Here is an 18,061-nt window from a genome sequence, read left to right as displayed (position 1 = left end):
TTTTTTTTTTTTTTTTAAAGATTTATTTATTTATTTATTCATGAGAGATAGAGAGAGAGAGAGGCAGAGGCAGAGGGAGAAGCAGGCTCCCCGCGGAGCAGGGAGCCCGATGCGGGACTCGATCCCAGGACCCTGGGATCATGACCTGAGCTGAAGGCAGATGCTTAACCGACTGAGCCACCCAGGCGTCCCTGTCAGTTTCTTTTTTGATTTTGACTAAGTTCTATAAGCATATCTACCCATAAATCTTGGTGGAAATCTCTGGTTCCTTCTCTAGGCATGGTTTCTAAAACTGGGATTACTGGATCCTGTGCTACATGCTCTTGTTTGAGACATCTAGAAAAATTGTTTGTCATACAAGATACTTCTCTGAGTTAGGACAGAAGGGGTGTGAATGATCCGGTGTTTTCCTGTTGACAATGTTTGCATGTATGTGTATACGTGTAGGGGACATACATGTTGGTGAACAATGGTAATTCTTCTCAGATTTGCCTTTTTCTTAGCAGAAGTTCTTCCTAGACCCAAGTCATAAGTTGACTGTGAGTCTTACTTTTGTTGGAAATGCAAGTTTTGTCTCTATAGATGGTCTTCATAGGTATTTTCGTAAGATGTCGGGAGCAGCTCAAAAATGCTAGCCAGAAATTATTTGAATCTTGGAAACCCCAATCCTACCAGGGCACTTTAATCTGAAAGATACTTTCGAAGGTGATCTTTGAAGCTTCAGTAGAACTAAGGATTTTCCTCAAAAGCAAAGAAAACATGTGACAAAAATGAGAAGTCCTATAGGGGGACAGAAAAGTGACTGCCACATTGACACACTTTTGTGAAGATTTCCGATACATGAGTGATTTATAATCCTTCTGGAATTAGGGGAAAACATGATGAATTTTTCAAAACTTAACTTGGTCTTCTGTTCATTTTCTCCCCTCCCTCTGTTCCCAGGGTCCCTTGTCATCCTTCCTGTCTGACTGGTTAAACACACAACCTTTTAATTTATTTTTGAATAGCATCCTTATGGAAATCTAGGGAGGAGAAAGGCTAGGAGGTCATTTCAATTTTCTCTTCAATCTTTTGTGCCTTCTCTTTTATCCTCCCTAAATTGTAAAGTAATTAGCTTCTTGCATTATTTTGCTTTTTGAACTTCTACAAACATTCACTTTTATTTTCCATATTGTTTTACTAGCTACACAATGCTCCTCTCGATTGGTTAGGAGCGCACAGCAATTCGTGTGAAAATGGTCTGTTTTATGTTTATTTCCTCCTCCTTTTTTCCTTGCAGAGTCTAATGCCCCATCACTGTGGTTTTCATGGCTTTCATTCTTTGTCGTCTGCTGGGGTTCACTGTACTTTGCTCTTCCCCATGCTTTCCTCTGTTCTGATCCTCGCCTCTGCTTCTCTTCCCCCTCTGCCCCTTGGCAGAACAGGTTCTCAGACATTGTTGCACATCTGGTCCATTTATAGACAATAACTTCCGACTGTTTGTTTCCTTTCCTCGGTTTCCGTTGGGATTCATGGAGTCATAGAGTGAATGCTGGCGTTGCTGTTTTCCCTCATGCATAATATTTCTCACACCACTTTTTTTGTGATTTTCCTGATTCTACTTCTTTGGTTTCATTTTAAGTCCCACAAAACGAATCCTCCAAAGGGTAAGCTTAAGCAAGATTTCGATATGGGCTTTACTTAGGGCGAGCAAAGTGAATTTATACTTGCACCTTAGTGGCTACCTTCTGTTTTTTACAAGTTCATATATTTTTTCCCCTATGATTTAGCTATGTATAAAGAAGCTTCCTGGAATATTCTCTTTTGTTATCTTGGTGTGCATCTCTACAAGAGTATTCCAATGAGAAAAGGCAACAGGACCTATTTTTTTCTTTCTTTCTGATAGGAAATCCCTGAAGAGAATTTTTTCTGTTTCCAATTCAGACAAAGCTTCTCATCCCTGAGGAAATAGTTCCCGTGTAAGGTTAGAGACAAGGAACTCTCACAAATTGCAAATCATTCTCCGTTCCCAGAAGGGTGTTTTTTTTGAAAGAGATCCTCTCCCGGAGTGGTGTGAAGTTTGTCACTCTTTCTTTTCTGGATTCCAACAAGTAGGTGTCAAGCCCAGATTTGTTAGCAGCTTTTGTGCTATCTTTTAAAAAGGAGGGATGGAAGGAAAAGATTCAGATCATCGCAAACTTTCACCCAGAAACTCATTATGGAAAAATGAAGGTTTTCAGGACAACTTACTGGTTCTGTGTTGCGATGTACTCAGGCCTCACCCACGTACTCACACGAATGGTATCTTTTTCTGGTTGGGAAAAGATGCATCACCAGCAATATAGCTTAGTCTGAAATGCCATGAACTCTAAGATTTTTTTCCCCTGGGAAGCTGGTGATCTGAACCAAGTTTTAGTAATATTAATAACCCAAGATTGGGGTCCTTTGACTCTCCTGAAAGATATAAAAGGTACAGCATCCTGTTTTGTGCCTTTATATGCAGAAATTCATTTTGTATTTTGTATTTCGTTTCTTAGGGTTCTTTTATTTGGGGGGTCATGTCGGTGGGTACGAGAACAGTGAACAGAGTGTTGGACAGGCTGAAGACCCACCTCTGGCAGGTTCAGCATGCTCAGTAAGGGCAGAAGGATTTGAGACAGAATATTCTATTATTGTCAAGGTGGGGCTGGGGAAAGGATCTCCACATTCTCATAATACAAGAGCAGGATATGGTGCTCTGCTGTACACTTTTCATTTGTCAAGGGCTCTGAGCATCCAGGAAAATGATGGTGGATGGTACAAGGCTCAAGGGGACCCATATGAACCAGCCCAAAGACAGTGTCACTTAAAGTCATCCAGGTTCCCATTGCTGTATCTCTCCAGAGGAGCACATGGGACTAGCCCCAGGATTTGGAAATGTTGTCAGATTTCAGGGTTCTGGAAGACGGTTCAGTAGAGCTGTATGAAAAGCTGGGTAAAGTGGTCTTCATGAACGGAAACCGTCTGGAGCCAGAACAAGGTGCTGTCTGAACATTTATGCCTCGTTTTATCGCAGCAATTACTGGCTGTCCAGGAACAGGGTAGTAATTACTATTGCAACCCTTGCAACCCTTGTGTTTGATGACACACACACATCATCAGAGAGCAGGCACAGAGAATCACAGCCCACTGGATAACAGACAAAAGGCATTAAAAGGCTGCATAAAAATATTTCAAAGAGCAGAAGGAGTTTAGGGAAAATGACAAACGGTTCTTCTTTGAAGTGAATACATAGGAAGCCTATCTATGAAAAAGCTAAGCATTGCCACAAGGAATATAGGCAGGTGGACAGAACTGAGATTTGAATGGCTAGCAAGAGGAGCCAGCAACTTCTCCATACCTGCGGAACCCAAATCGGCGTTTGTCATCAGGATCGGAGGTATCAATGGTGTGAGCCCAAGCGCTCGACAGGTATTGGAACTTCTTCACCTTCACTGGATCTTCAGTGGCACCTTCGTTAAGCTCAACAAGGTCTCAGTTAACATGCTAAGGATTGTGGAACCATATCTAGCATGGGGGGACCCAAACCTGAAGTCGGAATGGATTGATCTATAAGCCTGGTTATGGCAAAATCAACAAGAAGCCGATGGCCCTGACAGATAACACATTGATCACTCGATCTCTTAGTACATAGGGTGTCATCTGCAGAGAGGATCTGATTCCTGAGATTTTTCCATTGGAAAACATTTCAAAGAAGCAACTTTTTATGGACCTTCAATTATCTTCTCCACAAGGGGGAATGAAGTAAAAGGCCACCCATTTGGTAGAAGGTGGGGATGCTGGCCACAGGGAAGACCAGATCGATAGACTTATTAGAAGGATGAACTAAGGTATCTACCAGGATTATTTTTGTAATCCGGTCAGTTAATAAATGGCCACTTTCAATTTGAAAAAAAAAAAAAAGATGAAGTGAATACATAGGAACGAAGAAAATTACCAAAGTTATTTTGCAAAGGTATTGACACAATTTCCTCTACCCTGAAATTTTAAAGTGGCATAGATATTTAAGTCTTCCATTTGTATAAAGGAAGGATAAGTTCCTATTTTCCTACATCAAAGTGTTTTTTTTCTTATACTAATGTGTAACCATTAAGACCATCACTTGCAGTTAGCCCGTTTTCCCTTTGAATCTGACTCTTAGCCAGCATCCTTCCTTTCATCCAATTCCAAAAAAAAAAAATCTAAAATGAGGAATGTAAAAAGAAAGAGCAAATGTTGTGCCACTTCTTTCAGAGGATTATTAATTTGTCAGTGTATTTTCTCCTCAATTTGGCCACAACCTTCTCAGAGTTTGGACTAACATTTGGATTAACATTTTGTTTGGATTAACATTTTTCCACAATGAAACAGAAACCATTTAAAAAAAAGCAGTTGCCTTTTGTGTATTAACCTTCTATCCTATGACCTTGTTATCTTCTCTTATTAGTTCCAGGAGTTATTTTGTACGTCCTTTGGAATTTCCTTCATAGACGATCATACCGTCTGTGAATAAAGACAATTTTATTTCTTCCTTTCCAATATATATATTGGAATATATATATATATTTCCAATATATATATTTTTCTTGTCTTATTGCACTATTAGGATTTCTAGTATAATGTTGAATAGGAATGGTGCAAAAGAACATCTTAGCATTTCCCTGATCTTAAGGGAAAAGCATCCAGTCTCTCACCATTAAGTATGATGTTAGCTACTGGTTTGTTGTTCTTCTTTTGGAAATGTTCTAAAATAAAGTTGAGGAAGTTCCGCTTTCTTTTCAGTGTGCTGAGTTTTTATCATGACTGGATGTTGAATTTTGTCACATGCTTTTTCTTTATCAACTGACATGATTTTTTTCTTTAACCTGTCAATGTGGCGGATTACAATGATTGCTTTTTTAATGTTGAAAGAGCATTGCATACCTGAAATATTTCCACTTGGTTGTAGAGTATAATTCTTTTTACACAATTTTGGATATTATTTGCTAATAATTTGTTGAGGATTTTTCAGTCTGTGTTCATGAGAGTTACTGGTCTGCAGTATTCTTTTCTTGTAATGTCTTTGTCTGGCTTTGCTCCTATGATAATGCTGACCTCATAGCATGAGTTAAGAAGTATTCCCTCTACTTCTATCTTCTGGAGGAGTTTTCAGAGAATTAGTATTATTTCTTCATTAGGTGCTTGGTATAATTCACCAGTGAACCAATCTAGATCTGGTGCTTTCTCTTTTGGAAGGTTATTAATTATTAATTTAACTTTTAAGACTAAATATATGCTTATTCGAACTACTTCTCATATAAGTGTTGGTAGTTTGTGTTTTTTAAGGAATTGCTCCATTTCATCTAAGTTATAAAATATGTGGGCATACAATTATTCATAGTATTATTTTATTTGCCTTTTAATGTCCATGGGATCAGTAGTGATGGCCCCTCTTTCATTTCTGATATAGGTAATTTATGTCTTCTCTTTGAGTTGGTTAGTGTGGTGAGGGGCTTATCACATATATTGGTCTTTTCAAAGGAACAACCCTTGTTTTTATTTATTTTCTTTAAACGATTTATAAGAAAGAAGGAAGTAAAAGGCAATGTGGATGAGCAAAGGGAACTGTACATTTATTCACACTCTTCTTTAGCGAGGCTGAGCATATAGTCCAAATCTTATGCCAGGTATAATGAGCCATATATCATAGAAAACTACCATTTTTATTTATTTTTATTTTTAATTAATTAATTAATTAATTTTTGAGAGAGAGAGAGAGTGTGAGCATGAGTTGGAGGGGAGGGACAGAGGGAGGGAGAGAATCTTAAGCAGGCTCCATGCTCAGCGCAGAGCCTGATACGGGTTTGATCTTGATCTCATGACCCTGAGATCATGACCTGAGCCAAAATCAAGAGTCAGACGCTTAAACAACTGAGCCACCCAGGTGCCCACAAAATTACCACTTTTAAAATAGTGACAACCTGGTTTCTTCTCAACATTATTTCAGACAAATTTCAGTGTGGATGACCTTTGCTTTGAAGGCAGTGAGTAGTGTACCATTTGCCAGAACAATTCAGTAACTATTTTTTAGTCCTGTTTTCTTCTCAGGAAAAAATCTCATACACTAAAGATTTTCAAACTTCAGTTGTATAAGAATAATGTGGAGATTATTTAAAATGCAGATTCCTGGTTCCCACCCAAATTCTGTTTGGTGTGTCTGTGGAGGAGGCCAGAAATTTATTAATCGTATAGGCACCCAGGTGAATACAATGTAGTTGCCTGATGACCTTTCACTGACAACATTGCCATTGACCTTGGAGCCAGAAAGGCCCTCAGAGGGCATCCATCCTGACCCTTCATTTTATGAGTGAGATACTGGACCCCTAGAGTTGGCCGTGCAGAGTTGGTCAGTGTCAGTGCTGGAAACTGAGCCCATGATTTCAGCCTCCCAGTACAGTGACCCATTACTGCAGAACACTGGTGATGATGGTTCAGCTTGATCATTCAACTTATTTAGTCAAACTTTGAATGTATTTTGACAATTATAAAAATCAAATTTTATATAATGAATGTTTTTAATGACTGTTGAAATTGCAAAGAGCGTGTGTTAGATATGATATTTCATCGGTAGGATAAGGGAATGGGGTCACCACTGTCTGCTTTGACATCTCCATTCCCAGTAGCTACAACTAGACGAAGCTGTGCAAAATTTTGTGGCTCATCAATCTGGCTGAACATTCTAGGTATAGGTGCTTAACTATCAGAGTTCCCTCATTAATTGATGAGAAAAACCAACTCTTCCACACCTGTTTATATTTGTCTGAGAGTCATGATTTTACCATTTGGATTATTCTTCACTCGTTTGGAGGTGCCATTTAGATATGAAGATTTATCTGACAAACTGTGTTGCTGGAGTGGTACACGTCATGGACTGTTCAAGCCTGTATGGGTTTTTTCTTCGTCTCCCATCTGAGTTCAAAGTGACTTAAACTTTACCATTGTGGATGCTCTGTTTTATTTTATTCCTTTTCCCTGATTCAGTGTTTTGTTTTTGTTTCTGGTTCACACAGATAGTCCACATGGGGTGCTAACTTACTCCCCACTGGAGATAGCAGTGATTGGAAATTTGGTTCTACCATCTACAGTTTGTTGATTTCTACAGGTGGAGGATAGTGATCTATTCTCTCTTGGGTGACAGACAACAGAGAATTTCATTTTTTCACCCTTTGTGTTTGTCTATTCTGCGCTCTAATTAATTAAGACTTTCTGGGAAGGGGAACAACTCTTTGAGATCGAGGCCACGGAGTTTTTGTGTGGCTATGTTTATTTTAGACCTGAGGTTGATATTGTAGAACTGAAGCTACACATTCTCAATGTTTCTTCATGTCCATGTGTCCAAGTATGTAATTGAGAAAGGGTTCTTCCTCTCATGTTAGTAGAATTTTTCCCCCCGTCTCCAGAGGATATTAACAAATTAGGTTGTTACATGTCTTAAAGTAAAAGAGCTCTCTTCTGATCATTTATTGAAATAAATATATACTTATATAAATAAAATATTTCTGAATCTTCCCCCAAAGTAATGAAATTGAATTTCTAATAATTTAAGAGAGTTATAGCTAAAATGATTATTCTGCTGGATCAGAAACATTTTAAGAACTCAAGTTTACATAAGTAAGATAAAGCTTTGGTGAATTGGACTGGTTTACTCGTTATGGTTTTCAAAAATAAATCTATGTTTTGTCTGATTTGTCAGTATTAAGTGTATATAAGCACACATTATTTTACTTTGTTGATTTTCTTGTTCATGAGGAGAATAGTCAGTCTGAACTTCCTAAAATTCTGAAGGTTTCATGATCAAATAAGCTAATAATACTCCTACACATTGTTAAGATTACAAAAAGTAATTTGTGCTCAACTAAATTGAATCATTATTCTAACAAACTTTTTATATCAATAGTAATTATGTTTTGTAGTGTGTCAGCTTAAACATAATTTCCAAGGTCTTTTAGTAATTTAAAGTCTTAAACTAATATTAAATTGAGCTAATTAATGGATAATTCTTGGATACCTCGATATTTTCTATGTAATATGGAATCCTGAAATATTAATGTCTAAGCATAATTTTAAGCTTCATATTTCTATATGCTATCTTTGGGTCATGTTATTGAACAGGTTCACTTTTGCCACTTTAAGAAGGTAGAAAAGGGATGGGTGTGGGTGTGGAAAGTGTGTTAAACATACTCACAAGCTGTGTTATTCTGCTTAAACACTGCAAAATGACAGACAGTTCTCAATCATATACCCTCTAATTTTCTCTGTGAAATAGGAAATTTTCACGTTGGTCCAAGTTATAATTAATATACATGGTTGAGACTATAATACAAGCAATAATGATAGAAAAATGCACATGGCACAAAGCACATGTGGCTTTGTTTTATAAGAAAAAAATAATTTTGTTCTACTATAAGAGCCTGTTTGTTCCAGAATACGGAAGAGCTTCTTGGAAGACAAAACCTGGAAAATAAATTTTATTTGCCTTGATTTATAACAGCTGAATCTGAAAAGAAGGCTTAAAATAAGTTAAAATTTTTGTTAAGTTGGCTCATTTTTGATGGGTTTGTTTCACTGGTTTGCTAATTAATACTATTATTTACAAGATGAAAGAGTATTCTTTACTTTCTGTACAATCTGTTTACGTAGCAGAGAACCTGGGCCTACTAGAACAATTTCTGTGCTTTATGTTGACTTTATTATGTCCTTGATTGTTTAAAAGAAAAATCCAAAGAACAAAGTTCTCTTACTTGTGAAAGAGCTAAGGTTCTTTATGAGTGTATTTCCTTTTATGTGTATTTCAAAATATTTTGTTGTCACTTTGATTAAATAGGTCACCATGCAGTTGGTTCTCAGGCACCTATGATCCAACCAAAATCAAGTGCCCCAGCTCTCCTCTGACAACTCTTTTGACTTTGCTGCACCAAGCCTGGATCCTATATTTAGAAAAAAATAAAAGAAAAATTTCAGGATATCGTTTACACCTAAAACTATCTTTGAGATTTCCCAAAGGCCCAGGGCCATCACAAAGATTTAGTTTTTACCATATAAAAAGAGAAATACTAGAAGTAATTAAGTTTGTTTAATGTGTTAGGTATCTCTTAAATTAGTTCTACGCTATTGCAAGAGCTACAGGGAAAAAGTCATCAAATTAGAAGGGATGTTTAGCCTTTGCTTGCATTTGTTGATGTGCAACGTTATTAATATAAATATTTCAGAAAGTCTGTGCCTTATGAGAAGACTCTGGAGGTTGGTTTTAGTCTCAGGGGACACATTGATCAAACCCTTCTGAACTAATTACACATCGTACTCCGATAGGGAGTTTATCCTGCCACATTCTGGTATTATTGATGACAGTAATAAATTAACCACAATCATTAAGTATTTGTCATCTGCAGATAATTTTTGTTTTATTCCAGTGCTTGCCTGCCTGCCTGAAGACCTTCTCATAAGGTAAAGGACTATAGTAGGTACTTTGAACTACTGACGCTTGGGAACAGGTTTCTAACCAGACATCGTTTAGGTACCGTCAAACTATACCACCTCATTGAGGCAGGGTCTCCTGGTTTCTTCCTGAAAACAGGCTGGAGACCCATGACTCACAGAACAAGAGGACGAAAGAACCGATGACAAAAATTTTGTTGGGATGAGTTGCTCGGAATTTTGTTGACATTTTGTTAATGCTCTATATTTTTATGTATATATTAAGAAATACTTCTTCTTTCTTTCTGAATCATTCCTAAGGACATTCAGCTAAGTACACTCTTCTTTTGTAAAGGGAAGTGAAACATTTTTAAATGATACCTGATTCCCACTGATCCCCCCAAATTCACCAACTCTTATCAACTCCCTTTACGTCTCATGGCAAAATAGTTATTTAGCTAAGTTTAATATAAATCTCCCCACTGTTTGACCAGAATACAATTGGACTGGGCAACCAAGGCCATTGAAGGAGTGTCGTGTTTGAAAAGAATTCTTGTTTAATCAGAAATAACAACGAATTTTCAAGAAAAAAGGGTATCTTTTAGAGTTAACGTGGCTTAGGGTCCAGGCCTCCCAGATGGTGAGGAAGGTCACTATCTGGCAGGCCAAGAACCCTGGCAAGTTTGAGGGACCCTGAAGGGCAGGAATCACCCAAGTTTGCAGGTGCTGTAAGTGACATCTGGTGGACAGTTTCTTGGACCTGGTTTCCTAGCATCAGGACAGCAAATGGCACCAGCTTTAAAAGATGAAATTCCATCTCCTTATGAAAACTTCACACAGGATTTAATTCTGTGGCCTTGGTAATAACTCAGAACAGCATGGTTCTCAATTTACAAAGCAAATATATGGTTAATTAGCATTCCCACAACAGCCATGGAAATAAGCAGGCCAAACCCAATGAGACCAGCATTTTTGTGATCGAGCGTAATTCTAGGAGACACTGTTTATGATCTCCAGGGCAAGCTTATTGGGAAAAATTTTAAAAGCCTTTGAAATGGGCAGCAGATTACAGATTGTCATTTTAACAGAATTCTGGAAATTGTCTAGCAGATCCTCCAGGGTTATCTCATTCTATAGGGGGCTGTGCCTTTGATTGTCTTTGACTGGGCTATACTGCGGTTCTGTCAATTGTACAAAACTAGTAGGAATGCAAATTAATTTTGTCTGGTGGTGAGACAATTGATTTCTACCCTGCACAAAGAAATGATCCAAGCATCATTACAGAGATTACATTTTGTGCCTAGTTTTGCATCTATCAGAAATTCATTTCAATATTTTTGATGTTTTAGATAGATCTGTTTTTCACATTCTTCTCTGAGTCAGTTAAATATGTCCATTTAATTTTTTTTAAAGATTTTATTTATTTATTTGAGAGAGAGCATGAGAGTAGGGTGAGAGGCAGAGGGAGAAGCAGATCCCCCACTGAGTAGGGAGCCTGATGCAGGGCTCGATCCCAGGACTCCAAGATCATGACCTGAGCCGAAGGCAGACACTTAACTGAATGAGCCACCCAGGCACGCCCTGTCCATTTAATATTTGTGCAACAGTTATGACTCTGAATTTCCTTTTGAAAAATCATCCTTTAACCCTTTATAAGTAAACAGGGGCCTATAGGTAATGGGCTGGTTGTACAGGGAATGAGAGACCAGGCTGGAGCACTCTGGTGTCCTAAATCATAATCTGGTGATTCTGTCTTATTTGTCTTGTTCATATCGCTCACCCAGTGCCAACCAGCTCACTGAATTTACATGTTAGCCCATGCTTTGAGCACTCTTTCCATAATTCTGGTATTAGTAAGGCATTCAGAATTGGGGTAAGGAATCATCAACTTTGGAATTAACCCACCTGACCAATCCGATGGCTCATCCAAACAACTTTAAAACGTAATGTGAAAATTATGGGAAGACAATACTGGACAAGATTTTATAGATAATATTTTAACTATGAATCCCCAAGTGGGAGTTCTGTGTTCAAGCAAAAAAAAAAAAAAATGTGTGTTAAGTGAAAGGCTTGAAGCTGTGACATGAAGGCCAACATTCACGTGGCGAGTAGGAAAACAGGGAAGAGGAAAACCAGGCCAGAAAGAAGAGAGTGTAAAGGAAAAGCATTTTCAGTCTCGAATGTATGCCTGTGGGTCCTGATCCTGTGTTTGAGTCACTTTAAACCTTATCCTCTTTCCTTTGTTTCCACGGGAAACTACCAACCATAATATTCTGACATCTTAAGCTTTCCCAGATTTAAGTTGGGACGAATGAAGGCTTTGTAAGATTGTCTGCAGTGTTCTGCCAAGTATTTAATGCACAATTAGTCAAGGATCCAATTAGAATGCAAGCAAAACTGAACCTATGGTTAATTAAAGCAACTGGACAGTGACGCTGAGAGCTGGTAGGTTAGGTACCTCAGGACATTGAAGTTAGAAAATTTGGCCCATTAAGAGTTGCTCATAACCATTTCAAAGTTTGTTCTTTGGAGAAGGGTTTGTGCAGAACAATGACTAGTTATTAAAATAGGCGTTTTAGGATCTTGGCTCAAAGTTGAGTTGCTTAACTAAAATGTGTCCTCTACCTTCATGTATAGGAGATTACTGTGAACTTCTTATTCTGTATAGAGTCATGGGGGGAAATGGAAATGTGCAATGTAGAGCAAGTGAGGGGCTCATTATTGAGTAAATAATTGAAAAAACCCAGAAAAGATCATTTATATCGGATGTTTCTATAACCTTCTAAAATGACATATTCAAAAATTAGGAAAAACGAGATCCAGATTCAGATTTATGCACCTCTGTTGAGGACCAACTGTATGCTGAGTCTCCATACTAAGACAATTTCATTGTTTTATGAGAATATATTATGTGTTCTCATCAGACCAATATATTGACCAGAAATGACCATAAGGGCACCAAATGTTGGATCTGGAGGAATCATTGGAAACCATCTAGCCCACTTTGTAAGCTTTTTCTTGAGGGGAGAAGTAAGGGATGTTTTGGTGTCTTATGAAACCTGTGACTCTTTTATGTTAAAAAAAAAAATACATCTGCAAACATATTCCAAAATTTGCCAAGTTTTACCGGAACTCATGAGATATATTCATAGATCTCAGGTTAAAAAGCCCTTGATCCAGTTGCCTCAACTTATATGTAAGAAACCAGGCTCAATGTGGCCCAGGGCACCCAGCCAGTTACTGGGGAGCATGGACTGGGATCCAGAGTCCAGCACAACTCTTGTCACCCTGCACGCCCTCGGCATTTCTGGACCGTTTGGTGTTGGGTGTTACTCTTACTACTGTTGGGTTGTTTTAATCAATCAGCAGACAAAATATTTTAAAGGTAGCATTGTATTTCTGCCCTTCTGTGACAGTTGTATAATAGCTCACTGAAAGCTACTCTGTAGCATTTTGTGTGGGAGGACATATCCAATCAATATTGCATAAGGCCTGTGACTTGCCCTGCTTATTCTTCTAAAGAGCTAATGGGCAATCTTCTCTAACCTGAGAGGAAACAGCTATCTCAATCTGATTGCCAATCGGGAGGGTTAATTTGGTAATTTTGTATTTGATCACTGCTTTTGGAAGTGCTCCAACCGTCTGCAGTCACACCAAAAAGGAATTATGATGAGTTATGTGCTGTTTCTAATGATGAAAGTGGCAAAGTGACCATTTTCTCTCTAATTATCATGTAAATCCTGTTACATTTATTGCTGGGCCTCTGTGATAGAGACTTCTAGTCTTGACCAATATTGTGTTCCTTTTTCTCTCGGGTAATTGAGAGGATGAAACGTCCCAGTCCCACAGGGGTTAAGCAGTACATGTCTGGTCCATGATTTCAAGTGAAAGTGACGAGGGCCATTTTCAGAACAAAGCATTTAAAATCTGGGTAATGGAAAAGAGTTTCATAAAGGGTGGCCTGGATTTTAAGTTTGCAATGGTGTTTGCAAAGGTGCGGGCTGGGTTTTAAGAAATCAACAAGGGATAGTGTTACGCTCTGGGTCTGGCGACGTTGGGGAGGTGTTATAGCATCTAGACTTTAAGAGGCAAGAGAAAGGGGCAGTTACCAGAACATAGAGAGAGAGGAAGAGAGAGCAAGCTCTGGTGCTCAGAAGAGGGATGCAGCAGGCTACGATGACCCCATGGAGAGTGAGATCTGAAGTCACTCAAGTTCTGCCCTTGGATATCCTGCTGACATTCCCCATTGGTCAAGTTCAGTGAGGACACGATCATGCAGAGCAGACTTCTGTGACTCAGAACAGGCTAGAGAGTGCTGGTAAAGGGCTCTGGAAGGGCAAAGGGAGATGCCCAGCACAGAAACCCTTTGTGCTCTCTTCCCCTGCAGCAGCCATTATGGAGACTCAGGTTCACAGGAGCTGGAATGCTGAGCCCCACGTGGAGGACAGGGGTCCTGAAGGATTGTTGGATCCACCAATAACCTTGCATGAGCAGGAAATGCTCTTGTTGTGTTAAGCCAGTGAGATTTTGTTGTTATTTGCACTCGACTGATAAGCCAACCTCTCCGAATTGGCACTTCTCTGGGGAGGAGTTTTGATGTTCTTCTTGTTAATATGCAAAGACAAGAATTCCTTCAATGCCTGGGTGGAGGAGTGAAATGCATCTCCTTGTTTGTGGATTTTCTAAAGCTTCATTAGCCCCCACGGGGATTTCGTTACTGGCTCAACATCACCTCAAGTCTCAATGAGTCATGTGGTCAATATTCTCATTCATGCCTTTTGGAACCTTTCAGTACCCGGAGATTTAACGCTAAAATATGCATATGCCGTGCACGATCAATAATTCAAATTTTGTCCAGTGTTCAGGGTTATTGACCATCCTTTTATCCACTTAACCCCTGTCCTTCTTTGGAGGCAGCCATCAGCACCGGGGTCTACACTCTAGTGGGAATGACTGTGCTGGGCCATTCTCCAACGTTGACATCACATTTTACAAGAGCAGCTCTTGTTGTATTGATGAGATGGCTGTGCCACAACTTAATAATGTGTGAGTTCTTTCTCCCTGTTCATTCTTTTTACATTCCTATCCTAGTCTTCCCGGAAAAGTTCTATAACTGTCAGACCTGTTCCTGAACCTTCCGTGATACAGATCTTGGAATCTGGAGAATGGATAGAGAGAAGAAAGCTTGAAAAGTAAGAGAGAAAGAGAGAAAGATTTCATTCAAGAGCTTCACTTTATCTTCATAATAGAAAGCTGAAGAGCAGGAAATGGGAGGAGGGTAAGGAAAGTGGCCCCAGGCTGGATTAGGGGAGGCATTTTAAGTGTCTGATATTTGGGACGCTCTGGAGAAGCTATGGGCCTGAGAGATCTACAGAGGAGTAGAGGAGTTTGAGAATTTTTTCTGAGTGTTATGAATGAGCTCTTCCATAATGCTGAGCCTCCCATATGTTTGAAATCCCCTTTGAAACTACGTCAAACCACTGGATTATGGTTTTGAAAATTCAAACCTGTGCTGAGATGGTATCACCTGAGAACCTTGAATTTATTTGCTTTAAAAATTTGGTTTCTTTGCTGGGACACCTGTCTTTTCAAAATTAAGCATTTAGATAACTTCATCATCTACTTAACAGAAGAATAAAAAGCCGGTAGATAGCAACTGCCTCCATTTTCCTCCATCAAACCTAGAAACTCACCTGCAACTGCCTATATCCATCCTTTCCTCCCTCCCTCCTGTTAGTGGAGACTGGACATGTGTTAGTGGAACACATGTCTTGTACAGCCATCCATAGCACGTCTCTCCATCTCTGTTCTGGATTCAGGCCAGCTCCTTAAGGATCTTATGACACTTGTCTCCTTGATAATCTGAATGGTCAACTTTGTCCTCTCTACTGGCTTCTTCAGATCAACACTATTCTCTCTTCAAAACAAATTTTCTTACAATTCCCTACCATCCCATTTCATGCTTCTCTTTTTTAGTCCAGCTTCTTGAGGGAGGTGTCTCACTTGTTTTCCCTACTTCCTCACCTTACACTCACTCCTCCTTAACGCACTTTGGGCTGACTTCTGTCCCCACTATTCTCCTGAACATATTCTCATTCAGGTCCCCAGTGGTATCTGTTTTGCAAAATCCACTGCTCATGCTTCTACCTTGCTCCACCTCTCAGCAGCCTTTGGCACTTTGGATTACACCCACCATCTTGAAATCTTCTCTGTTAGCTATCATAACACCGAATTCTCCTGGTTTTCTTTCTCTCTGGCTATGGACTTAGTCTCCTGCGTAGATTCCTCTGCATCCTGCTCCTTAAAAATAGTGTCCTTGGAGTTCTTCCCTAAATTCTCAATCTATACACTTACCTTGGGTGCTGTCATACTCACCGACCTCCATCTGCATTCATATGTTGATGACTTCCAAATCTTTGTTGCCAACAAAATATCTCCCTTGAGATGCAGACTGATATATCCAGTTACTTATTATTATCTACAACAATCACCTCCCCATTACAAATACAACATGCCCAAATCAGGACTCATTTTATATGAGTAACATATCTCATACCCAACCACGTTATCTCAATACTCCACACTTCGCTGAATGGAGGTCATCCTCCTGGTTGTCCAAAGCCATTGTGATTCCCATTGACTGTTTCTCTCACTCATCTAGTTGCCAACTCCTGTCAATACCACCTTCTAATCTTTCCTAGAGTTCACCCACTTTTCTCCATGCCCATGGTCACGATCCAAGGCCAGGTCACTGCCTCTCTCACCAGAGTTCTTACCTGGTCCACCCACAGCCTTTTTCAACCAAGTCATTCTCTGTACTGTATCTGGAAGGAGTTTCCACTAACACCAATGTGATCGTGGCCATTGCTTGGTGTCGCTTCAAACCTTGTAAGATAAAATTCCCTGTAAGAAGAAGTTTGAAACTTCTATCATTCTGGTCTCGTCTCTTGGACAGAAGTCTATATTTTGAACTTTGAACAAGTGGATTTATCCTTTATCTAGTGCAGACACAGACTTCAAAGTTTCTCTGAAACTTCACCATGACAGTTTGAGTCAAAAATGGAGAATTTAAACATGATAAGCACTGAATGTTGAGATGGGGGTAAAACTTGTGTTTGGGTTTCATTTTTGCATAGCATGTAACCTAACCCAGTCACAGGATCCAGGGAGTAGAACGTGGACATCTTTGGGCATCATTATTCTGCCTACCATAGCTATGAACAATCAGACAAAACTGTCTTCCCTGATGGAGCTGATAATCTAGTGATACCATGTGAGATTCAGCTGCTCCTCAATGTACACCCAAGCTTATAATAAATAATCTCCTTGTAAGAAGGTATTTCCCCACCCCCATTGGCAAGTTTCAGTGAACACACTATGTTTTATGTGTGTGTGTGTGTGTGTGTGTGTGAATGTATCTGGTTTCCAGGGTTGTGATCCCACCCTGCTGAAAAGAATACCTAGGCTTTATCCAATATTTTTCTAGTCCCATTTTATTTTCTATAGAAACTAAAGGACTTGGCATTTAATTTAATAATTTGCCTTACACATATTAAAGGAGTGTCTCTGACCTCTGAGCCCCGTTTTGGACACTGAATGGAGAGGGTCTGCGGAAGTATGGAAATTGCAAAGGTGCAATTTATACAGACAAAACCAGCCTAATGGTCATATGTTAGAGAATCTAAAAAGTGTCAAAGTGTGTGGTTTCCAGGATCCAGGCTGACAAAGTTCAAAGATGGGAGAAAGCAGTGTGGCTTGAGCTGGTCTTGGGAGGACAGGAAGAAGGAAGACCATCATGGGTGGAGGAATTAAGGCAACCGGGTTGCAGGGTGTCTGGTCTAACATTTTTGTCAAAGTATTCAAACATGAATGATCCAGAATAGTAGGTGATAACAAATTAGATGCATTTGGCTTTAAACTCTGTTATTTTAAAAATACTTTCTTTTGAAATTATATTCCATTTAGGAAAATATAAAAACGAAATTGCATGCCCTCAACATAAAAAGGTGCTAACAATTTTATGTATTTTAAAATCAGTTCCAAAGAGAATATTCTCCCCCGCCCCTCCTCACCTGCCTTCTAGTAACATCCACCTGTGATATCTCTCTAGATCCCTAAACTGATGGGGTTTCCTTAGTCTAGAGGAGAGATCTTAGGACTTTCTGGAAGGAAGTGCCAATTCCATGTCATTTACAATTTGTGACATGGCTTAGGTCACATAAAATATTCATATTTATTCAGTTTTGTGCTGTATAATCCACACTCATTTATATTTCCATGACTTACTGGTAATGACACTAATTATGCAGTTGGCAGAGAGGCGTGAAGTGACAGTTAGGATGATTTTGTCAACAGTGGGGTGTTTGACTGTAAACTGTTCCCGTCAAGAAATCCTCCACGTTAATTTGTTTTCTCCTTATTGCCAGTAGTAAAGTCTCAGTGGAGACTGTGAAACTTAAAATCTCTGATTTCATTAGCATCCAGAGGGGAAATCCAGGGAGAGGGAGAAGAGGGGGTAAAAGGGAGTTGCTTCTGGCACTAATTAATGGTAAAGACGAACAACATAGTTGGTAAAGTTAATCTGGAACTTTTTTGCAAGTATAGTCTCTTT

The 18,061-nt window shown here is 39.2% G+C and overlaps 1 long non-coding RNA gene and 1 pseudogene across 1 annotated transcript in view; both read left to right on the top strand.

Annotated features, from left to right (window-relative positions):
- Positions 1-18,061, top strand: part of LOC115937144 (uncharacterized) — a 177,648-nt gene that overhangs the window by 64,845 nt on the left and 94,742 nt on the right. The gene's annotated exons all lie outside the window — the stretch shown is intronic.
- Positions 2,538-3,888, top strand: LOC102734731 (large ribosomal subunit protein uL30 pseudogene; annotated as a pseudogene).

Source organism: Leptonychotes weddellii, chromosome 7 (assembly GCF_054177405.1).
Source record: "Leptonychotes weddellii isolate Sample4059 chromosome 7, ASM5417740v2, whole genome shotgun sequence".
NCBI classification, from domain to species: domain Eukaryota; kingdom Metazoa; phylum Chordata; class Mammalia; order Carnivora; family Phocidae; genus Leptonychotes; species Leptonychotes weddellii.
The sequence above is the reverse complement of the archived record's forward strand: the minus strand, read 5'-3'. Positions and strand labels throughout refer to the sequence as shown.